The following is a 22,013-nucleotide window of genomic DNA, read 5'->3' as shown; positions in this document are numbered from 1 at the left end:
AAAAAAAAAAAAAAAAAACATTTACTCGAAACATTAATCTAGAAAACTGTTACATTCCGTTATACCAAAAACAATTTATATCGAATCACTAATACCTTGCTCCCTATTACCGATCCACCTAACCCACCCCCTAAACTCAATTCAAAGACAGACAGACCTACACCTACACGATCGTCCAAGGGTCTCCAGATCGCCTCCTTGCGTCTATTCACCGTCTAACTCTAAACTCTATCCGTCGCTAATTTGGCCCCGGCCAGTCCACCAATTTCCGTCTCCAAATTACCGAATCTAAATCTAAATCTCGCGATCGACCTTAGCCGAGAGGCGGTCTGTGACGGATTACATAATCGAACATAAGGCGCAATAATCGAGCGCGATTATATCGAGCGTGGATTATTGTTGTGTGCGCGTGTTGTAATCGCCACGCTCTCTCAATCCATCAATCGGTTGCAGGGAAGGGGAAAGAAGAAGAAGAAGAAGAAGAAGAAGAAGAAGAAGAAGAAGAAGAACTCCGATTATCTTCGTCTTGTGGCGAAGCGGAGGTTGCGAGGTCAGCGCCTTAATTCAGCGTCCAAAATCAGACGATATTCCACAGATTGGCCTTTTATCGAAAAATTTCGATTCGAGATCGGAGTCACTTCGTCTCCGTTCTCGACGAATTCGTGGATTCGTGGATTCGGTCAATTCGTGATGGAAATAATTTTTTATATCGAGGTAATTTTCTTGGTGCTCGATTTTATTCGAAAGTCTTCGTTTCTTTGAAAAAGAAAAAAAAGGAAGAAAAAAATAAAAAGAAATCTGCTGATTCAGAGAAACGTAGATTTAGAGGTCATAGAGGTTCGAGCTGCCAGATGTGATCGTTTTGATCGAACGATAAATAAATATTTATATTTGTGTCAAAGAAGAATTGGAAACGATCGATCAATCGTTTCAACTATGAACAGAGGTTGTAATAGAATGAAGTTTAGAATTATTCCAATTAAAGTAGAAGAGGGATGGGATTAAGTCGGGACGGGATAAAAGCGCTTGAAGTAATTGCAATTTTTCTAATTGTTATTTCTAATTGTAATCCTCGTATATTTTGTATAGTTTAATAGAAATAATAATATGTACATGTGTAATTTTTTTTTTATTGTGCGGGAACAATTGAATAAGATCGGAAACTGATTGAAGATAGATCGAATTAAGATCAGCCTCTATAGAATTTACAATGATCGTGACGCAATAGATTTGAAGAATTCTAGAAGAATAGAAATATTATTCTCTTACTTCTTTATACTCTCTTAAAAGTAAAAAATTTCTGAGAGCAGAAATATTTCTTTTCTTTTTTTTTTTTTGCAGATAAAAACAAAAAGAAAGGAAAAATTATAGTTATGAATCGCAATGTTATCTGTCTTTTGTGTGTAGGAGAATAATATATAATTATATCTGATTTTAGGAAGCAGTCACGGTATAAATATCACGAATATGTCCGGAAATGAAGCGATTTCAAAGATCGGTTTCTCAGATTAAAAAAAAAAGAAGAAAAGAAAAAGAAGTTGCAAATTGGAAAATTATACAATTCATTTATTTTTCATTTACGCACAAAATACTTCGTCTACTAATTGGTATTGTCTATGATATCAGATTAATCTTTTCTATCTAATATATATATATCTAAAATGTATTTAAGTGAAAATCATAATATTTTGTTCTTTCTCTGTTCCTTTGTGTTTCATATTTCAAGATTTTATTACACTATTACTATATATTTAGCATAATCGTGTGAGAGTTTATAATCCACCACTCTAACTATAGTTTACTTTATAGCATATTCTATTTCAACCTCGTGCTACCATGTTAGCATCTTTATTGCAATAGATATATATCTAAAGGAATCTATTGTTAGTCCTCGCCACTTATTTCCAATATGCATCGTTAAAACCTTAAACAAGATTTAATAACTCGTTTCAAATTATTATCAGATTATTTTATATAAATTCATCGTCTATAATTTCATCATTTAACATTTTTTCTTTTTCTTTTTCTTTTTTTTTTTTTTTTTTTTTACATCCTTCAACGTTACGATTTCAAAATAAAGGGATTCCGATTCGAATGTTTGTTCAAAAAATTCATATCGAAACAAAAATTTACGCATAATAACGTTTGGAATTAAATTCAAATAAAAATTCGTTCCAATATAATAAAGAAAAAAAAAAAATAAAATCTCGTCCCATTTCCAAAAGATTTTATTTCCTCGTTTTTACAAACCGGATATCGATCGACGCGTCTCGTCACAAGTTAAATTCCTTGTTTAACGAATGTACGCGTAAACAGCTAGTTTTTTTCTCGCGAGAAACGCGTGCACGCCTTGAGCCTCGTGCGATGATTGGCCACGGGGAACACGTGCTTCCTCACGAGTTCGCCGCAGCCAATGTCACATGTGCTCGCATTAGATAAAGGATCATCGTGCGTCGCATTTAAAATCCTAATTGAAGGTAATATCTATCGCGATTCAAGTAAAATTATTTAAAATAATTTCTCGAATTTGCAATATATCATTTATTGCATTCGAATAATTTGGATAAACGAGACGAGAAAAAGAGGGAGAACTGTATTGTACGTACGTACAATATATTTTCCTTTTTCGTAAATAAATAAGGACGATTTCTTTCCCTTGATTTAATTAAAGAGTAAGTTTAGAGCTAGTGGAGTGAGAAGATTTAGGATGAGGAGATTGTGGTCGAAAGTCCATAGCACCTCATTGATCCCGGACTCGAGATAATCGTGGTTACGCCGAATTTCGTCTCGGTTTGTGCGTATTTTGACGGCGTTTGACACAAGAGAGCCGCTATTTTTACGCGGATCATCCGTTTTTAGCGTCGAACCTCTAAATATTCTCTCTACGATCGGCCATTCTTATTCGCCTCGGCGTGTATACTGGCCGAGGAATCGGATTCTTTTCTTCTTCTTTTTTCTTTTTCTTTTTCTTTTTCTTTTTCTTTTTCTTGAAATGGAGAATCGATTGCGTAAACGTATACATCGGTTCGTTTGAATATCCTTCGTTTTAGCCTTTGCCTCTTCAGATAAGATATACGTAGCAAAAGACGTAGCAGTACGTCAGAGAATGAAATTTCGGGACGCGTTATTACGTCTCGAAATTTTAAAGTTTTAAATGAAAAAGTTACGTGAACAAGTAATAATAATAATAATAATATTCATAATAATGAAAACGTAAAAAGAAAAAAAATTCAATTATGAAATAATGTACAAAGGGTGAAACGAAGAGTGAGATATAATAAAAAAAAGAAAAAGCACGTACATACGATGATTAAATTAAATATTCGATTAAAAAAAAAAGAAAGTAAAAATATAAAGTTTTAAGCGAGTATTGCAAACTCGATAATTCCGAATCATTACATAATTAATGATATCAGTTACATACGTATATATTTTGATGAACGAAAAATTACTGTTGAATGAACAAATTATTAATCTTATCGATTTTCTGCCACGAAATGAAAATTTTTTAAGATTATTACGATTCCGTAAGTATCTCCGACCGAGAGTATAACGCAAAAATAAAAAAAAAATAAAAAAAGAAAAAGAAAAAAAGATGGCACGGAAATTCGGCTAAAACGTGTACAACCAAAGGGAAACCGAATAATTTGAACATGGCTCGTAATAAAACTAAATTCTTTTAAATCCGTAAAAAAAAGAAACCGACTTCGCAAAATCCGCGCTGTTTTCAAAATTTCATTGCGTTAAAAAAGTGCAAATAGGCTGTTCAATGTTCCAAATTGTGTATACACAAGATGGAAAATGATGATAAAATCAATGGATCTATTTATATCGTCAAATCTTTTTTCAAGAGTGAGAGAGAGAGACACGAAAAGAAAAAAAAAGGAAAAAAAATAGCTGTTAAGTATATACGTAAGAGGAAGAGCGTGTATGAACTCATTAGTAAGAATGCATCAACAGTGAATGAAACTTTGATCGCGAAGGTTATCTCGTTAAGAACAGGAAATGCTTTTACTTCAAACATTCTGAAAGGAAGGAAAATAGTTATACGCTACGCAATTTCGTCATTTCTTCGTAGGATTTCTATTATTCGAGCCAACAGATGCGATTTGTTTGGATAAGGAAATATCTCTGACTGCCGTCATTTAAACCCATATTTTTAGAAAAGAATAACATTAATTAAGGACCCTCCTCTAACAAGTTCGAGCCAATATTTTTGCCAATTTTTCAATTCTTCTTCTTTTCTTTTTAAAGAGAATTTCAGATTTTGAATAATTAAATCATACACGCCGCTTCCTTAATATATAATTTTACACGATTAACGCCAAAATGAATTCCCCAATTTTTATCAATTGGATTTATGCGACCAATGTGCACGCAATTGATTAAAAATCCACAATACAAATCTATTCTAATCTATTCTATAAAATACATTTTATTATAAAATAAATATTATAAAATAAATTATATAACATATATATATATTATATTATTATATTAATATATATTATATAATATTTTTATATAATATAAAATAATATAAAATAAATTTTATAATATTTATTTATAATATTATATAATATTAATATTATATAATATTAATATAATATATATTATAAAATAAATATTATAAAATAATTATTGTAAAATAGATTATTATAAAATAATCTATTCTATAAAGTACAAATTCAACAGAGAAAATATTTTCGAACCGTTCGACTCGAGGCACACAATGAAAATGTCGCGATTAACGTTCCGTCGCGTATATAAATATGGATGGCGTATAGGACGATTGGTGGGGAATCGGTGGCGCGCTCGTGCGCAATGCGTGAAATCAGGAGATAAATTTCACGCGGAGGCGGCAGCGGCGGTTCTATCATTGTCACGTTGGTCATCCCTGCATTTCCATTGTCCGAACGGAGGGCGCGTTTTAGATCTCTCTCTTTTTTTCTCTCTCTCTCTCGCCTTTTTCTCTCCCTCTTGCTCGCGCACTCGCCTCACAGAAGTGAAGCGTGTGTATTTCTGTCGCGGGTTAGAGGTAAGAGAGGAGGAAGAGGACACGCGCGCGTAATTACTTCGCGAAACATGGATCGCCTAGGCCGTCTAGGAGGCGGAACGAAAACACGGGGAAAAATATATTTTTAACCGCCAGATGCTGTCAAGGACCAAAATCGCGAGATAGAGGGAGTCACTGGTTCTCTCTGGATGGACGAATTTGATGTATCGTGAAAGGATATCTGGTCGATATATTTTTTTTTTGGTCGTTTCATAAGTATGCACGTATGCATGTATGTTTCCTTTTATCTTTGGAAGTGAAAGTTGAAAGAATGGAGAAAGGAATTGAATTTTTTACGGGATCGTGATTGATCATGATGATAAGTGAAAAAAAGAAAAAAAATAGAAATTTGAGCGTGACATTTAGAATGGAGGAAGATTGAATTTTTATATATGGGATAAAATGATGGATGCGTGATGACATATGAGAAAAATGGAAATCTTTTTGTCTAATAATAGAACGAGGAAAATTGATTTCCTGTTTGAGTGTGAAAATTAAGAATTGTGGAAATTGTTGATTTTTTTTTCTTTTTTTTTTTTTGTGAAACGCGGTAATGATGATGAATGTATGACAGACGAAAATGAAAATAGAATGAGGAAAATCATTACAATAAAACTATCCCAAGTCAGACTCGACTAATTACATGGTTTTAATCAATTCTTCAAAGCCTATGTAATTTTACATCATCCATCTTTTTATTTTCTTTTTATTTTATTTTATATTTAAAGTTGAGTATAATTTGCTATTTCTGTATCAATATACTTATTATAATATAGCACAATCTTATATTCCTTTCCATCAAGAAGAAAGTGATAACAAGAAAACTGAAAACCGATTAATGCATTAAAACCAGACTAATGAATTATCCCATTAATCAAAACCAATTTCCTCGATCTTTCTGCTTTTTCAGTAATCTTTAACGGAATTACTATATATCAATTCGAATATTGTCCGAGAAATCGCTTTTCTTTTCCTCCAAAAAACACGATATCATTAATATCGATGAGATATAACGAACAATAAAAAATATAAGTATACATCTAACTCCTACTAATCAAAGAATATTTTCACAAAATATTCTCATCTCATGCTGGATCAACCCATGACAGATTCACGATAGATCCACGAGAGATGAATTTCAATGGTTGAGAGATACATTGAAAAAAGAAAATTTCCATCAGTTTCCGGGACGTGTAGGATCGTAATCCGACATCCGGCCAATCGGTGCGAAGAAATTAGCCGGCTCGAAGTTCAGAGTTCGCGCTTTTGAACGTGCCATCAGCTTCTCGACTCAGAGCTACGAGTTTCTGATAACGGGCCGACATCGATAAACCGTCTCATCCATCGCGAACGCGAAGATAAATCAGCGAATCCTCCCTCTCCTCTTTTCTGCTCGACAACAGCTCCATCTCTCTCCCACTTTCCCCTTTCTGCGCCGCTCTTTCACTCGCCGCCATGCAATCTCCATTCATTCAGATACCGATTCATTAACTTGCTGAAATGAGCAATTACACGAGTAATTTTTTCTCTCTCTCTCTTTCTCTCTCTCTCTCTCTCTCTCTCTCTCTCCTCTCCTCCGCGCCGCTTCTCTCTGCCCCGCGACTTTATCCCTGTCATGCAGCCATCTCTCGATCTTCCACCGATGAAAATGTCAGTTTCTATTCCGTCCCGATGAAAGAGAAACTTTGCACAAAAGACCGTAACAAACCTTCTCCTGTTATTCTTTTTTCTTTTTTTTTTTTTCGTTTCTTCGTTAGAAATCAACCTTTTCCAACCCCTTCTTTTTTCCTCTTTATCGTTCCCTTGTTCCCTCTATTCCGAACAATATCTAATAAATTCTTGGAAGACTGTTAGTTAACATCGATTATCTACGTAATCGATGAAACAACGGCTAGTTTCTCGTACAGATAATAATTCCCAATGATTTTGGATAATTTATTTATTTTATCACATCATTAATAAAATTTTAAAAAATTTTCTCACCTCATAAAAAGAAAGTTTTATTCTTTCGCACATTTTCCTCTCTTTCCAAATCGTACAAATATAAATCGTAAAGAATAAATCGAATATCCATTTATAAAGTTCGATTTTTGAATATTCATAAAAATTTCTTTCGCGTAAACAATCTCCATCTATCATAACTTCCACTCTTTTTTTTTTTTTTTTTTTTTTTTTTTTGAATTGCAACTCCCTTTCGTAATATCAGATGAAACTGAGAAAATTACGGTTTGCACGGATTGCATTGTAGGGAAGAAATATAATGGGATCGAAGATAGTCGTTCGAAGAGCCGAGTTCGAACGCGTTCCGTATCTCCGTATTATTACGACTATCGTAACGATTCATTATGAAATTGGCCGGTTCTAGAATCGTAGAGGTTTCGACGCCATTTATCTGGTTGGCTCGCGTTCCCCGCGTACGATGCGAACACAATGCTCGGCCGACTTATCGGGAAAGGTCGAACATCCCGGCTACATTTATTACACAGATAATTTATCTTTGTACACCAATGTTATGGCTGCATTTAAAATTGTGCCTGCCTCTTATCGTCGATGGATGCGACCGTAATTCCTTGTTATCGTGGCGGCGCTCGCGATCGAACGCTATAATAACTACTTCCTGTTTCGGGACGAGAGAGAGAGAGAGAGAAAGAGAGAGAGAGAGAGAGAGAGAGAGAGGGGAAAAAAAAAGGGAAAATCGACTCGACCGTAACTGGAACTGTGCAATAATCTGTTTCTTTCGAGATCGAGATTAATGAGAGGAGGATAAAGATGGAGATAGAGTATTTGTATTACGTGTTTTTCCCTATTTCCATTTACGATGGCACGTGATTGTTATCGGCTCCCTCGTGATCCATTGCATTGTAATTTCTACGTATTCAAATGATGATCGATGATGAAACGATGAACGGAGAGTGGGAAAATGTGTGCTTTTTTTTTTTTTACAGAGAAAGTTTGTAGATCGTGCTTCGAATATCGCGTTTAAAGGAAATAAAGAAATTATTTAAACTTCTTTGACAAACTGCTTTAAGTAATTTAATGGTTTGATTAGAATGTAACTTATGTAGAATTTGGAAAATAGTTTTGATAACAGAGAATTTCTTTTTCCATTAAAAAGGGAAAAAGATTAGTGTTAGCTTGAATTTTAATTAAAAAGAATTAAGAAAATAGTCAGATATTAAAGTTAATAAGAGCAATTAATAGATTATTTTCCTCGATCGAAAGCTTTTCAAATCGCTAGATTGAAGTGATTCTTATTTTGAACATTGAAGATTGTAATTAATAATGTTGTTTGATCAATAAGTATAAGCACGTACATATTTACAAATCAATCGAACTAACAGTCTAGTCATCTAATTTCGATTCTCAATTAACTTCCAACTTTGACGAAACTTGAACTTACCAATTCAGAAATAGATAAAATTCATCCCTAAATTGTTTCCAAATTTTCTATCGAATTCCACAATTATCCCTATCCATTTCCATTTCCCCGTATTTTATATTTACTTCCTTCCTACATCCCTTCACATCGTATGAAAAAATTCCTAAAAATAACAAGAATAATAAAACTTTCACTTTTTCAAAACTCCTTATGATTATTCTACTCCAAATTCACTAAACACCTTTACCAATTCTCCTTTCTTCCATAAATCGTCGCACATAAATCCCTCGGAATAATTAAGAAATAATAAATAAGACAAACTTTCACTTTTGAAACGTCACTTAACGCCATTTTAAAACGCCAAATTTCTTCTTCGGTTCCACAATCACGAACCACAGCGACGAACATTCACATCTCAACGATCATTGGCTTCGATCGAAAAATCACGAAAAAGATCGGGGAAAAAGTATCAACGACTTGAAAAAAAGCGAATTCGTGTTTCACGGAATTTTCCACGCGTTCGTCGTCCTCCTCGTTCGAGAACAATCGAGTTAACGCTCGAGCGCGTGAAATCGCGTTTCACAATCGGTTTCTCGGCCCCCTTGGCCCTTAGTCGTCGAGACCAATTAAAGGGCCTGGCGGTGAAATTTTTCGAAGCGCGACCGAAGCGCGCAAGCCGACGCTTGACTTTCTATTAGTGGCACAATGGGAGCGTGGTTTTTTGGGGATGCAGCATCTGTTCGGGCTCGAGTGGCCGCGCAGGGGTGGCGGTGGTGTTCCAGTTGGGGCAAGAAGAAGGTGGGGGGCGGGGGAGGGGAGGAAGGACTCGGAGATCGGTGACTTCCGTCACCGTTGTTGCGGGATGCGCGGGAGGGACGTCCCGGGGGACGTCTAATAAGGGACGTGGAGGGTATCGTTTCTTGAAAAGTGGACCTTCGGGGAACGGAAGTTGGCGGGCCGAGAGAAAATTGAGCGGCTCGAGGAACAATCTCGGAGATCGTAAAGCGATCGAAGGTTTAAATTGGCCTGATTTATGGGGTGGGTGTTGTAATTACGAAAGTGGAATAGAATAGACGTCGATATACATGGCTCTATTAATTTTTTGCATCGTGAAAGAGATGATCGTGTCGCGCGTGAAGCGATTTCATTGGTCAGAGATATTAATCGAGGTGAGATATTAAATCCTTTTTAATAGAGAGAATATGTTGAATTAGTTGATTTAACATTATCATTACCAATATAATATACCAATATAATGTCAATAGTCTTATTAATCATTTCATTTGGAATAATATTAAAGGTATAGTAAGTCATAAAACGTGTTGTAATACTAACGAATTCCAAAAAAAATTTATTTTAAACTGTATGACCGATCACTCACGGTTAAAACGCAATGGATATTCTTGAAGAAAACATGGCACAAAAAGAGAAAGAAAGGAAGAAGAATTAATAATTTAAGAATTTAATTATTCATCTGTACTATATCGTAAAAAAATAAATCTTATTCGCATAGAAACTTCACCGCGAATATATATATGCGTGTCCTCGACAAAAAAAGGATTTTATTCGATTGAAATTCGATATTCCATGAGAGATCTATCAAAGCCGTAATAAGAAGCCATAGGAAACAAAGAAAGGAATATATAAATGCGAACGAAACGTTCGAGGCGCGAAACTAATTTCCGAGAAGGGAGCGAGGGAAAGCGATCGGGGCTTAAATATTAAATTCATTATAACCCGCGTGGACCGATGATGGAAGCGGTATCCCGAGTGCTTTATAATTAAGTCAAGCAAGGCGCTGATTACGCCGAGCATAGTATAGTATATATAGTATGTATAGCAAGAGGAACGAAGGTATGCGCTATTGACTAATTTCGCGGTGTCGAAGGCCCAAGGCCCTTCGAGCCGCCCGTACAATACCGATAAGAGATCATTAATTTACTTTCTCGTATTCTCTGCTCTCGTTATCTCAATTACTTCTTCTTTTGCTTCCGCGCCGATTCGAGGGGGCGGGGAGAGGGAGAGAGGGATGGAGGGAGGATGAAGGAAGAAATAATAATACAGAGGCAATCACGTGAATCAACGTTTACACGTTGAAAGAATGATGAATGGAGATCGGCCGATGGAGAAATCCTTCTGTCGTGTGAAAACTTGTTATACGTCAATGGAATCAGAGGAAATGTTGAGACGAAATGTTTAGAAATGTTCGTCAAGATAGAGATACACGTTGGCAAAAATCAAGAAAGAATCACAAATGACCGTCAGTGATCAAAAACTCGATCAATTCCCAATCTCGTCGAAACAAACCGGTGTAGTAATCCATCAAGCATTGAGAAACAACCCTTAAAGAAAACAATCCTATGGAAGGAGAAAGAAGAAAAGCGGTCGGAAAAATTGAGAAGCAAAGAAAGAAAAAGGAAAGGAAAACAAGCATGTTTCTCTTAACGGAAGGGTACGGCAGTACCTTCTCCAGAGGAGAAGAGGTCAGGGGTTCTCAAGCTCGTCGTCTCTCCTCGTAAAAACCTCGCCGGGGAAAACCTTGGGCGAGTAGAGAAAAGCCATATCGTTAGTATTCTTTATAGGACCGCCGTGGGATATGCTCTACATAATGGAGTCCCAGCTAGCGTCTCTTCTTTTGAAGCCGCGTCGACCGATCTCTTGTTTATGTATGAGCGGGTGCGGACCACACCCGCGCCACACCGAGCCACACGGTCCACACGCACACCGACACGGCCAGACGACGTGAACGGGGCGTCGTCGTGAGGCATGTCGTCGTCGCGACGCTATCACAGAGAGAGAGAGAGAGAGAGAGAGAGAGAGAGAGAGGGAGAGGGAGGGAGGTCGGCAAGCCTGAAGCCGTTCTCTACGAGTCTTGGTCGGTTTTCACGAGCTCGACGACGACGACGACGACAGAGAAATGCGACGAGAACAGGCACATTCACCGGGAACCGACAACGGTGTCCGCCACTGTAAAAGCAATCTTCCGTCAGTCTTTCCTCCTTGTACCGAGAATACGTTATCAGCGAACCACAGTCGCCCCCTATCCACACACGGTTTCTCCATCCGTACAGAGTTTCCCGCAAAAATTTCGCGATCGTGCGATTCATTTTCATTCGTTTTATTATTATCCTCGTTAATATTTGAATCGTTTTTTTTTTTTTTTGTGAAAATCTTTCGAATCGTTATTCGTTTTATCATTTCTCCCACAATTTCTTATCGTTAATGCAATTTGAATTCCGAAATGCGATTAGTCGCGAGATCTTTCCTTCTAATTTTTAAAAATTATCTCTCGCGATGTTTGAATTTCCCGCGAAAATCTTGCGTATCTTGTCGTAAAACGATTTTATTAACTCTCGCAATATTTGAATTTCCCGCGAAAATTTTGCAGATCCGTACTTATAATATTTTACAAAAAATTCTTATTACCTTTCGTAATAATTTCTCGAGTTTTTTGAATATCATGCGAAAACAATGACAAGATCTCGTTCAAACTTTTGAAAATTTTTTACTGCTATTAATACACGAATACGTTAAAATGAGATTGAAGAGCACGATGGCTGGTTTTGAAAAATTGTCAGGTTTTGGAGGAGACGTTTAGATAGATTAGAGGGGTTCTTTGTTTAGCCGGTCTGCGAGACAGTTGATGTATTCCTTTAGACGTTTCGGATACGGCAACTATTATTGTCGTGTCTTTGGACGCCTGCCGCGCCTTTTGTGCACCGGTCTCTCGATATTCGCGGTCAGCCGGTTTGTCCGTCTCGTTACGCCGATCAGCGAACGAGACCTTTGTTATTGTAATGGCCATTGCTTAGGAGCATGTATTGTGTTAAAATGTAAGTATATACAGAATGTCTGTACGAAGTCTGGTTCCTCGATAATAGTCTCTGGACAAGTTTTTTTTTTTTTTCTTTTTTTTTTTTCTCCTACCTACTGTTAATTTTAACAATCACGTTTTACGTGACCATAAAATTACGATTATTATTTACTTCTTTTTTCTTTTTAAATAAAAAAAAAAGAAGCATAATGGGAAAGAGATATAATAGCGAGACTGATTGAAATGATTGAACGACATATTTATAGCACCCGGGAGTTATCTTTAGGGTAATTAATGGCCAGTAAGGGTTAAATGCTTCGAAGCTTGTAATAAATTACTTGCTATGTATATATATATNTATATATATATGTATATATATGATATATACGTTTGGTAATAATCTAGGAAGTTAAGGAATAATTTATCATTTTGCGGTAGTATTATATAATTGGAAAAATGATATTTTTACACATGTTCCTAACCGTGTAAGAGAGTTGAAAAATCTAATTGTTAAAAATAAAACGTTAAAGTTGAAACATTTTCCTTCGCAAAATAATTTTTTCTTTTTTTTCAGTTTGAATTCCATTCAGTTCCCTAAATACATCAATGATAAATTCATTCACTCACTAGATTGCACACGTATAATAATACGTATCTCTGCATCTTTGCATCTAGGCTCCGTGATACAGGCTTGGCCTATATAAACACGTGATATATCGCTTTTATCTGATTCCAACATTCTGTCGAAAATCTAAGATTTAAGCTCGAGATCGAGCTTACTGAAGAAACAAATACTTCGCCCGGTGTCGAAACAGCGCTCTTCAACTCTCGATCGGATAGATATAGATATTATAATCGAGATGATCCTCCAGTCACTTAATTTCTTTAATTTTCCTTATCTTCTCTACGTACGAGTTGAAAAAAACACCGCCACTACCCGTCCACTCTATGCTCGTCCTCATAATCGTGCAATCGTGTGGAGCAGTGTGGACACGGCATTACTACGATTCGTCGAGCGCGAGCACGTGCATTGAAATCGCGCGTTGCGGCACATAAAAGCACACGTGATACGCCGCGGCCTTATCTCGTCGTGAAACATTCGGCGAAACATTTATACGCGAAGTAGTACGATTCGATTCGATACTTTTTTTTCTTTGTCTTTCGCCGATGAAAACGCGATCTGTGCGTCCACAGATCGATTCATCGACGCCAGATTATTCGTTTAAAAAATCGCGCTTCGCGTCCAATGTCGACCGGTTAACTCGATTTGCGAAACAGAAACGCGAGGGGATGAAAGGAGGGAAGGTTTTTAACGTTCGTTCGAGTGTAGGGTGATTTTCTGATCGATGGTCCAAGTTTCGAGGGTTGGTTGCGGATGCCGATTTTGTCGAACGAGTTTGGCTTCCGGCGCTTGTAAATTATTGGGATGTATATCGTTGTTGGAATTAATTTTTTTTTTTTTTTTTTTCATCGGTTTATAATCGAATAATTCGTCCGCTTTGTCGAGTATTTTGAATCAACGAGTCCGAGAAAATATTTTTATTTTTAGGTGTATTTTTTTTTTTTTTTTTTTTAATGATTAATCGATCGAGTTTAATCAAGTTATTATAATGATTAATCGATAAACATGTATTGAAATTACGCGAAAAGAAATGTTTACTCGTGTTTAAAGTTACGAAATAGGATATCTCTTTGCTCTGCAAATGAATAATATCTTAATATTCTGGTCATACTTTAAAAATTACATGTTTAATTTGCGATTGATATTATTCTAAAATCTAATCTTTACACTTTGACACATTGTAAGTTATAAAGTAATAAATAAATTGTGATTAATAAACACGTGATTTTTTTTTATATATGATTAAGATTACAATTTGACTTGTTGTTCACCTATATTTGAACTCAGACTTTGCTAATTGAAAGATTTACTAAATATTACGCTAACCTTTCATCTTTTTTAATTTTTATATATTAAAAATTCATCGTTTAGAAACAGAAGATTTTTTTTTTTTTTTTCTTAAGTCTCTTTTATATTTCAACGCTTAACGTTGTACGTAAAATACGTACAAAGAAATTCTAACCGATCATGTATGATTATATCCGTCCATCATTCTCTATTTAAATCACATTAAAAAAAAAAAAAAAAAAATCACTGTTATCACATTTATCACAAACAACTGTATATATTTTCTATAGATATTTATCATCACATTTCTATTTTCATAATTCAAATATGAAGAAGCCAAACAAAATATCACGTGATATACATTTATTCTCGAAAAGCAAATATAGCAAACTATTATTAAAGATCGGTCATCAATTTCAATGCATGGATCCTATACAATCCTATGCATATATGTATATCAATGATATCTCGCTTGTATCGCTTGTATCGTTTGAAGAAAAACGCGACGAGAAGTCGATAAGGAGCAATTAATCGAGCGAATAACAAGAAACAACGAGTGACCTGACCTCTGGTAAACTCTGTGGAAGGGTACGATGCGATCATATATATTTTTCCCGCGGGGGGCAAGGGATCGGATTTCGACAGCCGCGATCCTCGAGTTTCCGTTTTGGAAAGCGCTATATCGCAGTAGCGACTCAACGAAATATGCAAAACGTGTTCCGGAACCCAGGAAGTATATTTCGATTTCCGAGTGATTCCGAGCAATGCAGCTGATGCTGCAACTTCGTGACACTTATGCGCTCTGGGGCATTGTGATAAATTATGTTTTACAGCTTTACGGAAAATTTATATCGTATTTAAATTTTTTTTTTTTTCTTTCTCGTTGGAAGAAACATAACAATTTTTTTTTTTTTATTTAGCTTTCTTTACACGATATAATCTACATGGCTTAATATGGCTTCTTTCGATACGCGCTTTAACGTGCATCAAGATTGATGAGAATTTAAAAAAAAAATTCAGAATTGATAGTCAAACGTTTAATTTATGTATTTTATTGTTTAAATAGGTTTTTCGATTTTAATTAAAAATAGCTGTTTTTTTATTATTATTATTATTAAACTACTTCAACTAAACTATTTTATGAGTAATTATAACAAACATTTCACTCTTAGTGAATTGAAATATCTCAAATTTCTATACTATTCTTTCAAATCTTTTTTCTATTAAATTTTTTATTTTCACGTTTCTTCCATAATACCCTAATACAGAAAATACTTTATTTTACCTATCTAAATCTTTTTTAATATTCCTAACTCCTAAAATCTTAGATTTACTCACATTGACATTTCTATTTTCATTACTTAAAAATTACTCCATTATTCCAATTACAAGAAAATAATATCACATTACAAAAGATTATTCCAAAAAATGTAATTTCTAAAAAAAAAAAAAAAATTTCTGCTTCAAATCCGTCTACACTTTCTCAAACGGATCACCCAAACGTATCCCCAAACTCCAACTCGTGCCCTCCTCCAACGACAGGACAAGAAACTGTGTCACTGAAATCATCACTTCGCACGACCTTTCCCCTTCATCCAGCCCCACAAGAGCTGTGGAAAAACTTTGGAATCGGTATGCAGGGGCACGAGGGAATCGATGGAAGAAAGAAGGAAGAAGAACACAGGGGCCGTGCATCGCATGGCGCATGGAACAAAAGTGAAGGAAACCGGCGCAACGGCGACGCAAAGGGCGAAAGAGCAAGAAGAGACCGGAGGGTCTTCTGGCTGAGTGTGGGCTCGAGAAGTGGGGCCATGTGTTCAGTGTCAAGTTGCTCGAATCTTTAGCCCGGTCCTCCGCTTCGTCCTGCTTCGCACGCTCTGCCTTTACGCGCTCACAAAGAAGCTTCAATTGGCTCGCGTGGATTTATCATAAGCTAGTAATATTCAGATTTCTGGACACGAATTTATTTATATCATCATTCCTTATATTTATTATTTCTTACCCCTTTCAAAAAAAAAAAAAAAAATTGAAACATTCTTAATAAGAGACGAATTTAGACATATTCGTAAATTCATAGAATTAAAACATAATCATATACTATAGTAACCAAATTTAAAAAAAAAAGATACGTAGATACTTAAACATACATTTGTATATACTCTTTTAAAGCACAATGGAATATTTCATTTCAATTTATTATGAAAAATTAAAATAACTAATTACATAAAGGAGTTATTAATATCATATCTGATAATTAAGTATCTAATTAATCTTTTTTTTACCATTACATGTTCAACAACCTTCTATACAATCTCGTTAAAATTTCTGTCTCCTAAAAATTTATATCACAAAGATTTATACACAATTTGCACATCATACGTACGCCAATCTTGTCTTACCTCCGAATACACATATCATCCCCAAATCTATATCCAAACATTTATCTCGTCAAGCGCCAATCTCTTCGCGACATCGTACGACATCGCGTTTCCAGAATCGCGTATATGGAAATTAGACGACGTTCTCCCACCCATACCCGGGTAACCAAACAAAGGCTTTTAGGGGCTCGAGAACGGCGGCTCTCGAAGGGTAAATATACAAAAACAATCGAACGGAAATACTTAAGGTCGTGAAACGGATTGCACATGCCGAGGAAACGGCGAGGCGAGGGAAGAAGGACGTCGATGATCGGGTGGACGTGGACCGTGGAGGGGAGGGGGGAGGAGGAGAGAAAATTCGAGAGGGCATTGCGAGAAAGAAAGCATCGATGGGAACAAAGCGGGCAGCATCTGGAACGCGTTAGTGTTCTCCGGCGGCCAACCGCCGCCCCCGTCTTTCGGCCTCCTCCTCCTCCTCCTCCTCACTCTCTCTCTCTCTCTCTCTCTCTCTCTCTCTCTCTAGGGCACGCACACGCGCACGCGTGTCGTCCGCGAGACGGATCCGGCCTGGAAGGACCGCGAACCGAAAATTCGTCGCGGGCGGAACGGCCACGTGCGTTGTGCTGCTCGAAAGAAGGAAGAAGAAGGAGGAGGAGGAGGAGGAGGAGGAAGGAGAATGTGAGAGAACGAGAGCGGGAACACGAGAGCTTTTTTATCGCTGGATGGAATATGGATGTTGGATGGTGGATGATGATGATAGGTCGAATGGAAGGAATGCGTGACTAATATGCGTGGTGAGTGAAGGTGTTGTATGTATGTATGTATATCACACGGTGCGTGATAATTGGTGTAATATGGATGGAATTCGGGAATGGAAGAAGATGAGTGGAATAAATAAATTGAAAGAGATCGAGAAAGGTAGGGAGGATATCGAGAAGTAGTAAAATAGGTTGGTGTATGTAGGGAAAGTGTGCTATGTTTCTTTGGCTATGAGTGTCTTTGCGTGTCTCCCTTGGCACGGAGACTCCCTTGTTCTTGCCAAGGATTGGGGAGTCACAGCGAAGTCGAAAGTTTTTTCGAGGGTCGTTATTGAGATGCATCTTCCTGTTTCTTCCTTTCATTGAAATTTCAGTATACCATCTATCTTAAGAAATAGTTCCACTCAAGTCGAATGTGTCTTTCTTTCTTTCTTTCTTTCTTTCCTTTTTTTTTTTTTTTGTTTCGAGCCATGTGTTGTTCCGACCCCTATAATTCCGTTCTCTCGTCCGATAAAGTCCGTCTTAGAACGTTTTTTCCCCCCGATTTCCTAAGCTTTTGTTTGACTGAGATATGACGTATCATTTGAAAATTATAAAAAAAAGTATCCTATTCTTAAATAAACGTTAATATTTATTTCAATCTCTTTTCTTTCCTTTCTTGAAAAAAATTATATCTTAAAATTTATTTAACAAGAAAATACGTTACGTTCAATCAAGCATTCTCGATCATTAAACATTAATCGATTGTTCATCAGATTAATAATTATTCCAAGAAAGAAAAATCCTTATAATTTTCATATTTGTTCCAAACCTTTCGCTCCTTTATCCCTCGTCGCAAAAGAAAGAATTCTCTCTTAATTCTCTCGCTTGACTTTTCTCCATTACACTGATCGTGAATCAACGATTCTTCCTTTGAACGCGGCGACAACAATATAATATTTTTTATTAATACCCACGTTTTGAAACGTTATTTCAGCGTTCAAACGGAGAGAGGCGCAATTTTTAAACACCACCGCGTAGCCGGCCCGCGTACGATTTGTTCCCCAAGGAGGGAGGGGGGGGGGGGGAGGAGGAAAGACAGTGAAAAAGCTACGTCTTAGAGATGACTTTTGGTAAAACGGCCGGCGATAAATGATATTTACGCGCCGCTTTCGCCGCTTGCATTTGGAAGTCACTATTCCGGTGGCTGAAAAGCGACATCTGTTTTCCCCGGTTGCAGTACATTATTTCGTTTATTTTTAAACCTAACCCGTTGTTCCACATCACAACCGGCCCGGTATGTCGTAACTCCGAAACACTTAGCCATTTAATCGGATTTACAGAAGCCGCGTTAAAGGATATTTACAAGTCACCGCCAATTTATCGGCCGATTCACCGCTTGATCCTGCGGATCTTTTCTCTTATTGCGTGAAAAACAGGGAGTGAATTGAGAATTTTTCATACGAACCTTTTCAATTCTCAATTTCGTCAACGATCGCGTAGAATTTAGAAAAGAATTAAATGCGTATATTGTTGTACATTTAACATCAAGCATTAAGATTTATCTACATTGTTATCGGTGAGAGATTAACGTTTTTGTTTCGTGAGTACTTCAGATCAGTCAGTAAGATAATCAATTTAGCATGATGCGTGTTTGTATTCATTTGAAGTCAATTTGGCGATGTAAATATCGTGAAATTATTGTGCAAATTTATTGCGAGTCCCAATAAATTGATTATTTTTCTTTAAACATATTACGAATGTAGAAATATAAATTTGAAATTGAATTTCTTATCGAAATCGAAAGCCAACAATTTTTTTATTACTCCTACAGAAAAAAGGAATTGTCATTTTATTTGAATATTTTTAATAGATTATGTTCCCTAGGAGATCAACTTTATTAATGCATTAACGAAATCCGTTCAATGCGAAAAACGAAGGAAAAAAAATAACAAAAAATTATTTCCTTAGAAATTTAAATTCTTGAATACAAACCGACAATAAAATTATATTCGTATAAAGGAATAGAAATTCACATCAGATCGATGATATTATACGGAGAACGATCAGAAGATATAAAATAGGAACAGTATCTTCTAAGTTTTCTATTAATTACGATGATCAATCCTTTCCTCGGCCCAGCCGATACACCGCACGCGCGTATGAATAATCAATATCTGGTGCTTCCAAGTCTTGGAAAGTTATTACGCCGATAAATCGAAAGCAATCGCGGTGCCGGTGCAATATAACACCGAGGTATCGGCAGATTGTAATTTAGACTTTTTAAATATGCATGAAATGAGCAGATATCTTCGAACGGAGAATTATTAATAGTGATACGAAATCATCAGCGGAACTTTGATGGAAATAAAATCGAACGATTGATATTTAATATTTTATCTTACTACTAGTTTCACTTTTTTTTTTTTTTTTTTTTTTTAATCTCCTCGATTCCTTTTTTGGAATCTTTATTATTTTATCGTTTGTTTTAAAAATTGTTGTTATAAAAATTTGCTCGATTATCGATTGGATCTATTCAGGATCGAGAAATATTATTTAAGCGGCGCGTGAAAATTCTTTGCGTGGAAAAAATTTCCAAGACATTTTAAGCGTGACGCGAGATTAGATTTTTTTCTACTTCAAAAAAAGAAAGGAGAAAAAAAAAAAAAAAAAGAAAAACGTAAAAAGATTAAAAAGTGCGAGTTCTACATTTTCCGTTTATGGAGCATATTACACACAAAATTTCCGGAGGTTTCTCGCGTTAATCTCTTATTTACAGCTACCTACAGTTACTTTGATATTCTCCGGGTCAAAAAGCAGAAAATTCTTCTCCCCTATCGTTCTCGAATAATATAAGAATAAAATATAAAAAATACAAATTACAATATTTCTCTCTGTTAAAGTAAAAAAGAAAATTCGCATTTATTCTTATCAAGGAACGAATAAAAATCCAATCAATTAATTACGTTCGAGATCCGTTCAACATATCCTTCCAACAATAAGATCCTATGAAAAAAATTAGTTTTAAGATAGCTTTTAATCAGATTATCACAAAGAATACCGAGAACACACTGATACCACGACGTCCACAAAAGACCCAACAACGGTATCGCCACCCCACACCGACGATCTCGTTCTATTTCTTTGTTACTCTAGCATATTGTGCCGCGGTATTTGTAACGGCACAACGAGCACGCCGATTATAGAGTAATCGGCCTCTTACCTCATTACCTTCCGAGAAAAGGTCGTACGATTTCTCGATGACAATTCGCCGGTTCCCATGCGCAATTGCCCCATACACGAGCATTATCAAAAGCAAGATCAAAATCATTACACCGTTGTCGTGCCATTTTACATCTGGAATGGACGCGACTGCATCCTCCCAACGAATCGTCGAACGACAACCACCTGACCGAATTTATTACACGGGAAATAATAATTGCTTTCCAATTTATGCGCAACGTATTTATGACGAGAATTTTTATAGGAGCATTAAAAAAATACTTGATTAATATTTGTATAAATAATATCGAGAAATTTATGGATCGATGTTAAGTCAGATCGAAACGAAACGAAAATTTTATTTACAAAGAGATTGGAAAATATAAATTTAGAATTATTAGAATATTGGAAAACGTACGGAAGGATAAATTGTTTGGATTGATTTCTTAAAATTATTTATTATTATCGTTGAAAGGATTCTGTATGGGAGAATTATAATAAAAGGAAACCATTTTATATTATATTTTATATTATTAAGAAATAATTATCAATTAAGTGAAGATGATCAAGATCTAAGTTAAATTCGACTATTATTCGTTATAATTTCCAAGAAAAAAATTTCGATACAAATATCTATCTATACAAGGATTACGTATCTTACACTAAACGATCGACGATTATTCGCCATCGCGTCGTCGATGGATGCAGAAACGGAAACCGTGATTGCAGCCTGGAAATTCCCTTTCTTTTTTCCATTTCCTTCCTTTCTATTTTATTTTCCATTTTTATTTTTGCCTTTGGGATCGTTAAAAAAAAAAAAAAAAAAAAAGAAAAAACGATCGTATCCATCGATCTCACGGGAAACGTTATAATCGAGGCACAAATTTTTTCCTCCGGTTCTCTGTGAGAGTTTGCCGTTGTTTTCGGGGCTAATTAGCCGTGCGACGAGACTTTTTTCAACTGCCTGCCAGATATTCGTCGTGATCGAAAAAAAATGGAGAAGCGAGGATGTTTCTCTATGGATATTTCTATACGATTGAAAGCGCGTATATATAAATTTACGCGCATATTACGTAAGAATATATTTTCCGAGTAAAATTAACTATGAAATATTGTTCTGAATTGAATTAATAGAAAATTAATTGTTCGACTTAATTACGTTAGACGAGCAAAAAAAAAAAAAAATAGGAAAATATAAAAATATATATTAGGAATATTGTAATGTCGTATAAGTGAATATTTTGACATTTTAAAAAATATACTTTTTTTTTAATTATTTCATTTACTGAAGCAAGCGATATATAAATGATCGAAATGTATAGTAGAATATTGAGAATATGAACAAGTATAATTGTTCAAAACGAGAAGAAGGAGCTCTTTTTTTTTTTTTATTTTACGACGTAATCACAAATGCTGTTTAGTTAATACACATGACAATTAATCGCATCTCGATCGCAATATTTTTATATTTAAATAATTTACGCAGAAAGAAAAAAATTGCAAATGAAACAAGAAAGA

General features: G+C 35.7%; 1 protein-coding gene across 3 annotated transcripts in view; it reads right to left on the bottom strand.

Annotated features, from left to right (window-relative positions):
• The window catches only part of LOC122719344 (transcription factor Sox-13), a 153,607-nt gene that overhangs the window by 53,865 nt on the left and 77,729 nt on the right, over positions 1-22,013 (bottom strand). The gene's annotated exons all lie outside the window — the stretch shown is intronic.

This window comes from Apis laboriosa, unplaced genomic scaffold, assembly GCF_014066325.1.
Source record: "Apis laboriosa isolate Shangri-la unplaced genomic scaffold, ASM1406632v1 scaffold74_cov149, whole genome shotgun sequence".
NCBI classification, from domain to species: Eukaryota; Metazoa; Arthropoda; class Insecta; order Hymenoptera; family Apidae; genus Apis; species Apis laboriosa.
The sequence above is the reverse complement of the archived record's forward strand: the minus strand, read 5'-3'. Positions and strand labels throughout refer to the sequence as shown.